Source organism: Camelus bactrianus, chromosome 2, assembly GCF_048773025.1.
Source record: "Camelus bactrianus isolate YW-2024 breed Bactrian camel chromosome 2, ASM4877302v1, whole genome shotgun sequence".
NCBI lineage: Eukaryota > Metazoa > Chordata > Mammalia > Artiodactyla > Camelidae > Camelus > Camelus bactrianus.
The window spans coordinates 100,334,947-100,348,766 of NC_133540.1; the positions used below are offsets into that span (position 1 = coordinate 100,334,947).

General features: G+C 44.9%; 1 protein-coding gene across 2 annotated transcripts in view; it reads left to right on the plus strand.

Annotated features, from left to right (window-relative positions):
* Positions 1–13,820, plus strand: part of SCFD2 (sec1 family domain containing 2) — a 359,971-nt gene that overhangs the window by 305,212 nt on the left and 40,939 nt on the right. The window lies entirely within an intron of this gene.

A 13,820-nucleotide genomic window follows, 5' to 3' on the forward strand; every position in this document is an offset into this window, starting at 1 on the left:
GCCTAAGCATAGCTACGTAGCAAGGAGATGGCCTTCAGGGGGCTAGTCTGGTACAAAGTAGGTCTGACTAAAGGCAGATTTTGGGGTGGCATGGTCATGAAGAAGGCCTGGGAGAGCAGGACGGTCCTGCAACAGAGGCATCTGCTTCCCTGGTCTCCTGAGGCTGCAAGGCTGTTTCCCTTTTAAAGGAGATGGTTATTCATTAAACAGCCTTCCTCAAGACATCACCGCTTCCATGCTGTCATCTGAAAAATGAGCTTATCAGCACCTGCTCTGTGGGGCTGTCATCAGCACAGTTCCCAGCACCCTGGAACCACCTGGTTACAGTTGGCTGATTCTCAGTTTGCCGCATGCCGCGCTCAGTGCCGGCACTGTCGCGGGGACAGAGGGAGAGAGGACCCTGCCTCTGTGTAGCAGATGAGCATCCTAGGAAATATCCATGCTCCTGGCACTGCAGGAGAAGAGCATCCGTCTCACACCCCCCAGCACACGCCAGTCCAAAGAGTGGTCTGCGAGAGGAGTTCGGAGAGTGCCAATGAATATTTTCTATTTTCAGCTGGGTTTTTTTTCTGATGCATGTTAAAATAAGCCAATATTCGTACATCCGATCAGCTTACATAGAACTAATAAATGAGTTGATTTCTAGCTAACTTAGGGAGAAGACTGAGTACATCATGGAACAGGCAGTACCTGGAAGTGGCAGGAGTGAAGGTGACAGGTGAACAGCTGAGGTTCAGGAAGCAGGGACCTGGCAGACCAGCATCTGAAGGAGGCAGAGCGGAGTGGCCTTGAGTCAGCTTCTAGAGTCAGACTGTGAAGAGGATCGGATAGGACGTGAGCTGGAGGGGCCAGCCTGTCGTCGGAAGCCGGGCAGTGACATTCTTTGAGGCTCATAGAGGGAACTGAGTGGGTGTTGGCAGGACTCAGACTGAAAGGAGACAGACTGGACAGTCCAGGGGAGGAGAAGAGGTATCTTAAGGTCTTATGCTGAGACTCTCGTTGACCTGGAAAAGTTGTGTGAATCAGGACCCTGGCTGACCCTGTAAATAACAGAGAAAAGCATGCCTGACCCCACATTTAATAGCAGAGACAGTCTTTTCTGTCAGGTTTTCTTCCCCACTAGGATATAGACTCTGCTGTTGACCTCATTCAGGGAGATAGAAATGCTGAAAGGAGAAAAATGAAATTGAGTGTATGATTCTGCCATGAATCAGGAACAAGGGAGTGAGGTTAGGCAGGTGGGACTGTGGCATCCAGTAATGTTCATTTGGGGAAAATTGGTGCAGCTAGCCAGGAATAAATACACTGCTACCCAGGGGCCAGGCTCCCCCACCAGCCAAAGAGAGTGGTACTTTGGGCAGCTAAGAAAAAGAAAAGGACGAGTTTGGTGTGTATTGCACTTCAGGATTAGAATAGCTTTCTTGCTTTGCTATTTTAAAGCCTAAAATATATGCGTACTAAAAAATCAAAATGACAAAATTACATAAACCAGAATGTAGAAGTCTCCCGTAATTCCCTAGACAACAACCTTTGACAAGCAGTTGTTTATTTCATTCAACAGCTATTTACTGAGCGCCTGCCATGTGTCAGGGACAAACATTATCTTAGGAGGTTCAAATACATCAGTAATTAAAGCAAAGGTCTTTGTCTTCGCCGGGCTTACATTCTAGAGCTGTGTGCAATTACTGTACAATAATATGGTAACTGCTAGCCTCATGTGGCAATTCAATTAATTAAAATTACATGCAATTTAGAACTGAGACTCCCCCAGTCACACTACCCATATTTCAGGTGCTCAATATCCATATGTAGCTGGCAGCTGCCATATTGGACCACACAGACGTAGAACATTTCCATCACTGCAGACAGTTCTATTGGGCAGTGATGTTCTAGAGGAATAATGACTGTTAACAGTTTGCAATGTGTTATTCTGGACTTGTATACACAAATACATAGATGTGTGTATGTATATATGTGTGTGTGGTTGTGTATACGTGTGTGTATATAGTCTGTATACATGTGTGTGGATATATATGCGTGTGTGTAGATCTACTATTCAGCAACCTACTCTTGTCACTTAACAATCTAGCACAGGCGTCTTCTTTGATAAGTAAATGGTAGATCAAACACATCAATTTTTTTCTCATCAGACGGGTGAAAGCGCCTGGAAGGCCACAGGCCGCAGCCTGCAGCCCGCTCCACCCCCCACCCCACCAAGCAGGAAGCCTGGCTCCATCCTCAGCCAGGGAGGCAGGGAGAACATCTGTCTTCTCTGCCTCTTCCTCTGCCAGCTCTCGCCTCACTGGGACCTGAGCTGTGAGTTGCAGGAGGCAGACTTCTGCCTGTAAGCTTTCCTGATTTCTCCGCATTTGCTTCTGGGGTCCACCCTCAAGGCTGCTCCTGCTTCCAAGAGAGACGAGGGCCATGGAGGCATTTCCGCCCTTCCCCTCCATGCCAGGGTCCACTGGCAAACCTCTCTGGACTTCGTCCCATCTCCGAATCAGGCACGGCTAACCCACACGCTAATCCATGCTGCCTCCAAAAGAAAATACAGAAAAGCGATAGATAAGAGGCCTCATTTAGCAGGGGCTTAAATTTCAGGCGTAGCGATGCTGGCTTGGTTCAATGGAGATTTACAACAACAGGTGCAGGGGCACCTTGGATTGAGACTGAGAGTGATTTTTGTGTGTGTTGGGGGAGGGGCGGGCTGGGGATCTCATTTGATCTGTCTGCTACTTGAAGAAAAATAAACTCCATTTGCTCTTCTATTCTTTTAAGAAACAAAAGGGATGAAAGAAACTTTAGGTCAATAAGCTTCCCTTTCATCCTTCCCTTTTTCTCAGATAGATCAGAAAATGATCCCGCATTATGAACCGCCTAGCCTTCCCCCAAAATACAAATAGGCACGGCTGTCCCTCCGCGCTCACAGATCTCGTGAGAGCAGGCTCCGCAAGGCTGGAGCCCAAGAGGTGTAATGGAAAGGAAAAGATGGTTAGATTTTGTTTTAAACTCCTCTAAATGGCAGTGAGAACAAGAGGCAGGGGAGGGCCAGTCATTTAAAAGGCTTTTAAATGTGCCATGATTTGGACTTCTAATTTCATCCTTTTCTACAAATGAGCAATTAGCTGTAGTACAGGTTTGTGTAATTAGTAGACAAACCAAACCCTGAGTGATTTTTTCACTGTAACTTGGATAGGGAGGCATTGCCCAGGGGCCCATCGCAGCTAGAAACCACACCATGTTATTCCCACACTCTCAATTTTATTGCCATTTCTAAAATAAAGTACAATCTTATCGCTTAAGAATCCTTCATGGGCAACAGACCTTTGGTACTCTCTGTAAAACCAGCAGCAAGACTGGACCTGGGGTAAGATTCAGAAAGGAGCAGAAAGAACGCAGCTCGGTGTGGTCCCTCACAGCTTCCTTCTTGGTCTGCCCCTCCAGGAAGCCTTCCATGTGATCTTGGGGAAGCCCTGGGCCTCTGCTGCAGCTGTATCAGGTAGAACCTCCCTCTCCCCCCAACACACATACATCGCTGCACTGGAGAACAGAGGCGCAGAGTGCGGAGGGAAGCGAGGTGCAGGGCTGGCGGGACATCAGGCACACATCCCGGAAGACAAGTGGGATCAGCCTGTAGCCCGTCTTGGAAGGAGCATCTGGGCCTCCATTTGTCTCTCTCTGAAATGCCGAACTGGTTCATTGCTTCTCAAAACTGTGCAGGGGGATATGATTCCCTGCGAAAATCAAATGATGGCCATCTTCTCTCAATTCAAAGACAAATAAAGTAAGCAGATCCAATTTTTCCCGCCATTAGTTGATATCTACCCTGTGTTTTCTTACCTTTGCTGCTTCCACATTTATAGTGCCCCAAGGAGAACAAACAAGAAACAAGCAGATATTAACAGAAAAGCTGCTGGCTGTTCTGAACTCCCAACCGAGCTCTGGTGCCCTTTCCATGCGTGTAGGGTAGCCTTATTTTCTCCTCGTTTGGAAAATGAGCTCCCCAGCAGTCACTGTCACTGTGGTCTCTGAGGCGCAGCTGGCTCCTGGGGAGTCTGCCACCTGACAGCTGGTGAAAACAACCAGCAGCCAGCTGCAGGTCATCTCTCAAGGCAGCCACGCCGAGCTATTCAGAACTACCAGAAATGTCAACGTGCTTTGAAAGGGGACTTAAGGTATACATGGAGGTTTGTCGTTCAGTAGAATTAATTCAACAAGATTAAAATAATCAACCTGTTCAGAAGCCCTCTCAATGAGAGATGGGTTTTGAGAGCAGGTCTGTGATTACTGTTAGGAGCCTGTGTGCCGCCCCACTGGGGACTGGGAAGGTTTGTGAATATCTCCGGCGTATGTGGCTGTGTGGGCATTTCCCCAACTTGTGGCAGGTTTCATTTCTGGAAAAGGGGCCCAAAGTCAAAATGATATGAGAGAGATTGGATTTTTCCCATGGTGACAGCCCCAATAATAGGAGATTGTGTAACCCATCAAAAATCAGCGCCTACCTTGTTAAAGAAATAGCCTCAAGCATGGTATTTCAGTCACTCTGAAAGCTGAACTTCATGACACCTTTGTCTAAGGTGATTTGGGTTGATTTAATAGGATGACATAATAACTGACCTATGAAAGTTGTCTTATTTAATATGATGCAGTATCACCACGGTTTTTACACTTAACTACATGAAAACTTGGGGGTATAGCTCAGTGGTAGAATGTGTGCTTAGCATGCGTCAGGTCCTGGATTCAATCCTCAGCATCTCCATTTAAAATAAAAATTAAAAAAAAATTAAATCTTAAAGAAACTTTGTTGGTATTGTTAAGGTAGTCAGAAAAGCTACATTGGAAAGGTTTTTTCAGAAGCATATTAGAGGAAATGTTTTGAAACAGTTGGGGCTGTTTCCTCATTTCTGTGGTGACCCAGGATCATCTGTCTTGCTGCCTCCTTGGCCAGCACTTCCTGAAGCAGCACAGACGTTCAGGATTGAGAGGCTGCTTGCCGCACTGCCAACATCCTGCTTTCTGGGCCTCACTGGCAACTTGACCTCGTTCCCTGCCATTAAAAATGCAAGTTGCAAAGCATATTCCCAGCAGTGTTCCTTCCTTCAGGCCTCCCCACCACATACACGTTTTCTCACAAAAAGCCTCGGAACTTGGGCTAGAATTCTGGGCAGTCACATTTCCTCCTGACTGTACAAGCCTTTCCACACCCACCACACATCCCCAACCTGCCTAATAATAATAGATTTCAGCTGTCATTTCTTCCCTTTTTTTCAGCTGTTATAAAAAGCCGAATTTGCTGGAGGCTTAAAAAAGTAGTGTGACTGGTTTTTTTGCTTTGCTTTTTTAAGATGATAGCTGATACATTTAAAAGATTATATGCTATATATGTTATAAAGCATAATTATATAATAAACATGCATGAACCCACCACCCTAGCCCAGAGGGTTGCCTACCCACTCACCCCACCCCCACAACCATTTTCTAAAGCTTGTATTTATCACTCTCTTTCTTTCTTTTTCTAACGGAGGTGCTGGGACTGAACCCAGGACCTCGTGCTTGCTAAGCTACCCTCCCCCCATCATTCTCTTTCTTTTTAAAAGAGTTTTCTCTCATATGCATGTATACCTAAACACATAGAGTTTAGTTTTGCTTGTTGAGCAATGTATGCATCCAGTTGAGGTTGCTCTTCTTAAGCTGCCTTTTTGGGAATTAATCCACTTCTGCATGGAGAGTGCAGTTACTCAGACCCATCTGGGAGCCCTTTGCTTGAAATTTCCTGCAGAGATAGTTTCTCAGCTCCTCAAGGATCAGTGTTGTTGCTTTACAGCGCGTTTGGTCTGATTCAGCTCTTTCCCTGTCACCTCTCTGTTTTCATTCATGTATTCAAGAAACATTTCACGGGTACTTCTGTGAACCTGGCAACGTGTGAGACCAGCAGAGAACCAAAGCGCCCCTGCAGCTTGTCACCACCCCTCCCCTCCTGTCTTCCTCCATCATTTGAGCCATAACCACAGGTCACAGGCCAGGAGATTCCAGGACATTGAGTAGGATCCAGTGAGCCAAGGGGCCGTGGGATCAGCGTGGGCTGAGAGCCGGAGGGGAGACCTAGGGAGGGACTTCTGGAAGTGGTCCAGTCCCCATGAGCCCTGTCTCCAGCCCTTTGTGCCTCACCTGGATGTTTCTGGCCCTGATTTTCTTTGTTAGGCCAGCCTCACTAACACTCTCATCCAAGCACATTTACTTCATTACCTCCACACCTGCAGAGGAGCCCCTGCCTTGTGGTGCACATCAGGGGCTCCACAAGGGAAGAGGAGATCAGCCCTGGACCACCTGAGGGCTGACAGTGCAGACTATGGGGGGTTGGGGGGTGATGATGGAAGGAGTTAAAATTCACACTAGGTCCTTAGGTACTTGGTTGATGACACAGATACAACTGCCTGTGTGGTATAACTGTGGAGCCTCAGAAATATGTATATATATATTGCTTTCATTTATATACAATATGATATATAATATAAATATAATGAATATAAATAATACATTACATATAATTCATGTGTTCTCAGCCAGCCTCCACATGACCTGTTCACCAAAATAACTGACATTCTACAGTCCATCCATAAAATAGGCTGACTCCTGCCAAAGCCCTGACCCCCTCAGCGCTCTAAGGCCATCTCCACGTGCCCAGGCACACCTCCTCTTTCTGGGCGAGTCACATGATTCCCCAGACCAGGATGTTTGCTCCCAAACCTGCTTATGCCAGTCATACCTGTCATTAAGTTGCAAACTTTAATTAAATGTTCTCTGAAAAAAATGTGAATTCCAAAAAACTTGGTTCCATGAAAACCAAATTGAATGCCTTTGAAAGACTCAGTAAAGATGAGTCATTTTTAAAATGCTTTAGGTCCGAACAAGGTGATTATGAAAGTTTAAAGGGAAAAAAAACATTAAAATCTAGCAGAATTCTGCTCTCAGATTGTGCTATGGGTGTCTTTAATTTCTTATTCCACTTTACATGGACTAAAATTGGAAATTATAAATGGTACATAATAACTTTTTTTTTTTTTTAAAGACAGAACTCTAGTCAGCAGATAATACTCAAAGAAAAGACCTTGGCCTTTTCTCAAAAGATTAGTGGATAAGCAGACATTTATGTTTTAATTTTAAACAAAATTATACATATACTTACATACACAAAAATATATGTATATGTGATATATATATGTGGGAGAGAGATCAATTTTTCATGATCTCCGTCTTTAAAGGACTTCTAATCACCTATTGGTCCCAAGCACCTTTGAAAAAGAGGGCCTCTATTATATATATTACCAGACTGCCCTACTCAAGAGTGATTTTATAAACTCACAGACGTAGAACACAAACTTACGGTTACCCGAGGGAAGAGGGGCCGGAGGGATAAATTGGGAGTTCAGGATTTGCAGATACACACTACTATATATAAAATAGATAAACAACAAGGTCCTACTGTATAGTGCAGGGAACTATATTTAATACCTTGTGATGGCCTATAATGACTATGAAAAGGAATATACATATGTATAACTGAAACACTATGCTGCACACCAGAAGTTAATACAACATTATAAACTGACTATACTTCAAATTTAAAAAAAAAAGGAAAAAAAGTTAGATTTTACTTTAAAAAAAAAGAATGGTTTTATACAGTCAACCTCTCTAGAAGATTTCAGATATGATACCACTTGCTAAGGTTTACTTGGGCTTTTATTTCGTTTGGTTTTATTTTCATTTGCTAGCCTTTTATTGAGAGCCATGAAAAAGGACTCCATCTTTAAAACAATGGTTTGGAAAGAGAAAAGGCAGTGTCAGACCGCTGGATGGATGAGGGAGGTCATGACCTCCCAGCACTCTGCCCTTTCTGGCCACATCACACCCCCAAGCCAAGCTTTTCTCTGCCCCAGGAGCCCGTGGAGGTAGGTCCCCCGCTGCCTGGGGTTTGCTGACAGGCAGGAGGGCAGCGATGTAAACTGGAAAGTGGGCCTGATGTTCTCAAGCTCTGGGCCAGAAGAAGGATGAGGAGGCCACCGTTGGATAACTTGGGTCCAGATAAGAATAGGGCCTCTTGACCAGACTCAAAATTCTTGGACCCTAGCTCTTCCCAACCAGAAGTGAGGGGACTTTACAACCGTGAGGAGAGTAACATCACTAAATAGGGAGACATTTCAAATCCTATTCCAGCCATGCCCCCTAGATTATCCAGCCCCACAGGTGACATGCTTTATGTGTGACGTGTGTGTGTGCTTGTGCAAGTGCGTGTGCGTGTGTTGTGTGTGTGTGTGTTGGAAGGCCCTAGATGAAGGCCTTCATCAGCTCAAATCCAGACTGAAACTTTGGATACAGCAGACTCTCGATATGAGAAGCTTTATTTTCCTGACTACCTAAGAAATAAAACCAAACTGGAAGCCAGGTTCTTTTGAAAAGGTTTCCCAAGCCCCAGAAAGGTTCGAGCCTGCTCCAGGAGAGAACCAAACAGAAGAAGAGCACTAGGCAGAGTAGGAGGCCAGCTTCACTTCAGCCCTCCCAGGACGGTCCCTGAGCTACGCAAGAAATGTGGGTCCCCGCAGCTGCAAATGTGGGTCCCTGCAGCACACAGAGCCACGGAAACCACTCGTCTCCCTCTGCTCAAGTAAAGGGACTTCGGTAAGTGGAGACGGCTGAGAGAGGGGCAGGGGAGGGCAGACACGGACACCGGAGCCCTGTTTTCTTGCTCTGACGAGTAACTGGACCCCTGCCCAAGAGATCCCCAAGCCCTCCAAAGAAAGAAATTGCAGGGGCATGAGTCATCCTCCATTTTAGGCGAACACAGGAGTGCCCTGGGGGACCGGCGGCCTCCCTTATCAAGAAGTAGGCAACTGAAGTACACAGATTGTGCTTGGCCCAAGGCTGGGATCAGCTTCTGGTTTATTAACTATTTAACTAAGTGGATTAAATGAGAATTGACTGGAATTGTACACTTAGCATTCCCTTACAAAACATCCTTATCTCATAAGCTGGCTTAATGGAGCAGGCTGTCAGGGGCTTATTAGAAGTAACTGAATACAGCACCTGACGGCGCAGAGCTCCGGGCAGGGTGTGCAGCAGGCCCGCAGCTCCCACACCTTGTGTGGCTACCACAGCTGGCCTGCGGTGTAACTGCAAACCGCACTATTAGCACCTCCCCCAAGGACAGGCCCAGGCCTTCCCAAGAAGAAAGGCACTTGCCACTCACTCCGTTTCAGAAGCATTTCTTCGCTGTTAAGGGCGAACTAAGTGCTCTGCTGATCTTTCACGCGTGTGGTCTCAGCACATATGAAAGACGTCAGAGCCGAGTGGTTAACAGGACCATTCGGAGTTAGACTTCAAGGATTTGAATCTTAGCTTTACTGCTTACTCCTTGAGTGCCCATGTGTTACTTAACTTCTCTATGGCTCAGTTTCCCTATCTGCAAAATGGGGGCGATAATAGTACCCAGCTCACTGGGTTTCTGTGGCGATTAAATGTGCTAGTATGTTTAAACTTCTTAGAACAGTGCCTCGCATAAGTGATTATATAAGTGAGCTTTCAGTGATTATAGCTCTTACACAGGACAGAATTCATCCCATTTCCTAGCTTTTGCACCCACATCTCCTTTAGCTATTAATTGCAGCATGAATTTGGAATGAGTCTCATTCACAGAGGAGATACTCTGAATGGTGGGACGCTGTGTTCACGGAGGAAGTCAGGGCTGTGATCAGAGGGATTTTGAACCCTGACTTTGCTGGAGATGGTGATGTCAACTTGCATGTCCTTTATCTTCCCTGATCCACGTTTCTCTGTGTGTGTGTGTGTGTGACTTCCATTATAAGATTTGGGTAAATGAATGTAAATCCTGCTTTTGGTGAAGGTTGATGTAATTATGAAAAATGCTCAGAGATGATAAAAATGAGAGCCCTGGGACCTGGTGTCCCAGAAACATGTACACTGTAGAGCACTTGCTTAGAGAATAACAGACACGTCGGAAAGGGTTGATGGTTTGGACAGAAGTTGCCTTTGTGCAGTTGAACAATTAAGATAATGGATTTTCTGAGGGGAAAGTTTTACTTTATTTGTAAGTGTAGGACTTTTTTTGTTCCAAAATTTCTGCTGGGTTCACTTGAGTTCAATTTACCTATAATCTATAATCATTTCTGTCAAACAACTACAGTTGACCTAACCCTTTGGAATTACACAGCTTTTGCTTAAACTAATTCCAATGAATAATCAGTAATTTCCCTATATAATCTATAGTTTTAAATAATGTATAATCCAGAAGATGATTCTATTCAGCTTAACCTAATGGATAAACACTATAATCCTCACCTTTCAAAAAACTGAAAGGGGCCTTGTGAAAAATTGGATGAACCTTTTTGTTCTATAGAAAATGAGTTACTTTCAATTCATCATTTTAGCCTATTAGCTCAATTGTATTTTAGAAAAACTGAAACACTATGCCTGGTATTAGGACTGGTAATGTTTTCTTCTTGTTTTCATGTCTCTTCCAATTTAAAACAGTAGTACATGGTATACAACAGTTAGATACAATTGATGTAATTTCCCATATTTTAAATGGCTCAGCCTAAGGGTTTAAGGAAAGGAGTCACATGAATGAGGGAGAAGCCATAACCTTCCAGGATTTCTTCTGCTTGATTATTGACTAACACGCTGATGTATCTTGGCTGAGCTGCAATGCCAAGGGTAAGCATGGTGTGACGTCAATAGATGCTCTGTATCTGTGCAGCTCAACCTCTGTAAGAGTCAGGAGGATGTTATGGTCATGCTCAGAAAATGACACATTTTCTCCTTTCCACAAAGCTCAGCACAGAATTCAGGGGAGTGCACATGAACATCCCAGATTCCCTCCATCCACTTCCTCCATCCCCACCACAGTTCACTGAACACAGGGAGGCTTCCTCTCACTGGCTTGACCATATGTTTGATTTTTTTAATGGCAATTAGCAGGACATTTCTGGAAATCAGGAGATAAAGACTGGTCAGAAAATTTTTATGGTACAATAAGAAAGATACATATTGTCTTTGTCCCCAGTTCCTAGCACACAGCTCTTAAAACTCTTGGAATCTCCAGAGTGATGAGAGTGTCTTGTATGTTAATGCGATGATTGGTGGAGGGAGGAGGGTGGGGGGGATGATAACTTCAAGATGGGGCTAGTTGCCAGAAAAACCAAGGCATGTTTAGAGGACTGGAACTTTCCGCCCTACCTCCCAACCTCAGAGGGAAGAGCGGGGCTGTAAGATGAATTAATTACCAGTGGCCAATAATGTAATCAATCATGCCTATGTAATGAGGGCTCCATAAAAATCCCTAAACAATAGGGTTCGAAGAGCCTCTGGGTTGACGAACACATCAAGGTACTGGAGTACCTAGAGAGGGCATGAAAGTCCCATGCTCCTTCCCCCATTCCTTGCCCTCTGCATCTCTTCCACTTGGCTAAGTTGCATCCCTTGGGATAAACTAGTAGGGTAAGTAGAGTTTCCCTGAGTTCTGTGAGCCGTTCTAGCAAACTGCTGAACCTGAGGCAGGCGTCATGGGAGCCTTCATTGATAGGTCTGGAGTGCAGATGACCACCTGGGACTTGCATCTGGCATCTGACGTGGGGGCAGTCTTGTGGGGTCTGCACTAAATCTCCATAGTCAGGGGCAGAATTGAGTTGGATTGTAGTACACTCAGTTAAGGTCTGGAGAGTTAGAGAATCGGTTGGTAGGGGGAAAATCCCCACACATTTGGTGTCAGAAGTATTATGATTAAAAACAGTTCAGAATTCTGCCCTCCCTTAAGGAGTTATTATATACAGCAGTCCACAGTTTTGAAGAGTCCGGGTCAACTACACACACGCCACCTTGCTGTGTCTGCTGCAGCTGGGTTCCTTGGGATGGCCCAATGCACCTCATTTATTTTTTTTTCCCCGATGCACTTTAGATCCACTCCATTTTAGTTTGAGCTTGTTTGGGTCTACCTCTACTCCCTGAAAACAACTTCTCTATCAAAATCAACAAGTATCTCCTTACTTCACACCCGCTAGAAAAGCTACAATCAAGAAAACATGGTAACAAGCGTTGCTGAGGATGCAGAGATATCCCAACCGTCTTACACCGCTGGAAGGAATGTAAAATGGCGCAGTCACTTAGGAAAATAGGCTGGCAATTCCTCAGAAGGTTAAAGACAGAGTTGCCATGTGACCCAGCAATCCTATTCCTAAATATATACCCAAGAGAAATGAAGATGTATGTCTACATAAAAATTTGTACGTGTAAAACTAGAAGCATTATTCATAATAACCAAAATGTGGAAACACCCGAATGTCCATCCACCAATGAATGGCTATATAAAATGACTATTAGTCAGCAATGTCCTGAATGACATTGCTGCAGCTTTCAGGATGATCCCCGAAAACATTATGCTGAGTGAGAGAAGCCAGTCACAAAAGATCGTATAGCCTATGATGACAATTACATGAAATGTCCCGAGTAGGTAAATCTGTGGAAACAGAAAGCAGGCTAGTGGTGCCAGGGCCTGGGGTAGGGAAAGAAGGGGAGCGCCAGTTAACAGGAATGGAGTTTCTTGTCAAGGGGATAAAAATGTTCTAGAATTGATTATAGTGGTGATGGTTGTACAACTGTGTGAATATATTAAAATTACTGAGTTGGACAGTTGAAGTAGGTTAATTGGATAATATATGAATTGCATCTCAATAAAGCTGTTCTGAAAAAAAAGAATACAGTGTCTGGGTCCAGGCTGCCTGTGTTCAAGTCACCCTGGCAGCTCTGGTGTCCTGAGACAAGGATTTGGGTGCAGGGACTATATTTGAAAGGGCCTTCCAGGCAGCATGGGCAGGGAGTAGGGAAATGAGGCAGGAAGGAAGGAAAGCCAACAGAGGGGGCATTTGTGAGTTATCTTGCGGGTCCGTGGGGCTCAGTCTTACTGCCCCCCAAAAGGCTATGGAGACCATAATTCGGATTTGTCCCCCAAAGCAATGAGAAAGCTATGTTGTTTCTGAGCGCTGACTTCTCAGCACTTCCAGCCTGCCCTGCATGAAGGCCAAGCTTCCTTCCAACCAGAGAAAGCCCCATGGCAGGAGGAGAGAGACACAGAGGCCGGGACAGAGGAACACAGAGACAGACATGCAGGTCCTTGAGGTAGGGAGCAGACAGAGGTCATAGAACTGTTCCCCAAACCTGCGGGTGACTCGGTCCAGGTGACTGAGCGCATATGGGCTAAGCATTGACAGTGTCTGTTGACAGGAGTGTTACTTAATCTCTCTGTCCCTCAGCTCCCTCATCCTTGAAGGGAGAAGATAATAGCTCCTATGGCATTGGGGTGATAATGAGGATTGATGCGTCAATGTATCTGCGATATTCCAACTAGTCAAAAATACTCATCTTGAATCTTTCTCTATTTTTTGATCTTCTGAGTTATCCACGGTCATTTGTCTTCTGAATGAGCTTCTAACAAGAGAGAGAATGAATCCATCTATTCTAAGTTTCAAAAAGAAATAGAATCATTGCCGAGAACAGTCTCCTTATTAGGTCCCCTTTGTGTTTTACCAGCTTTGAATGGCTGCCTTTTGAAATACACCATATGCTTTGTTAGCACATTAGACAGATGCCCATCCCAGCAAGTTCTGTCATTAGAGCAACACTGTGATCTTTCTCATCCTTGCTGTTCTGTTTTATGGAAACTGTTGGTGGGATTCAAGTGAGAGCGGTTCATCACAGTCCTCTCTTGTATTTTCCTTTGTGTCTCCTCGTATTTTCCCAAAGCTGTGTTCTGA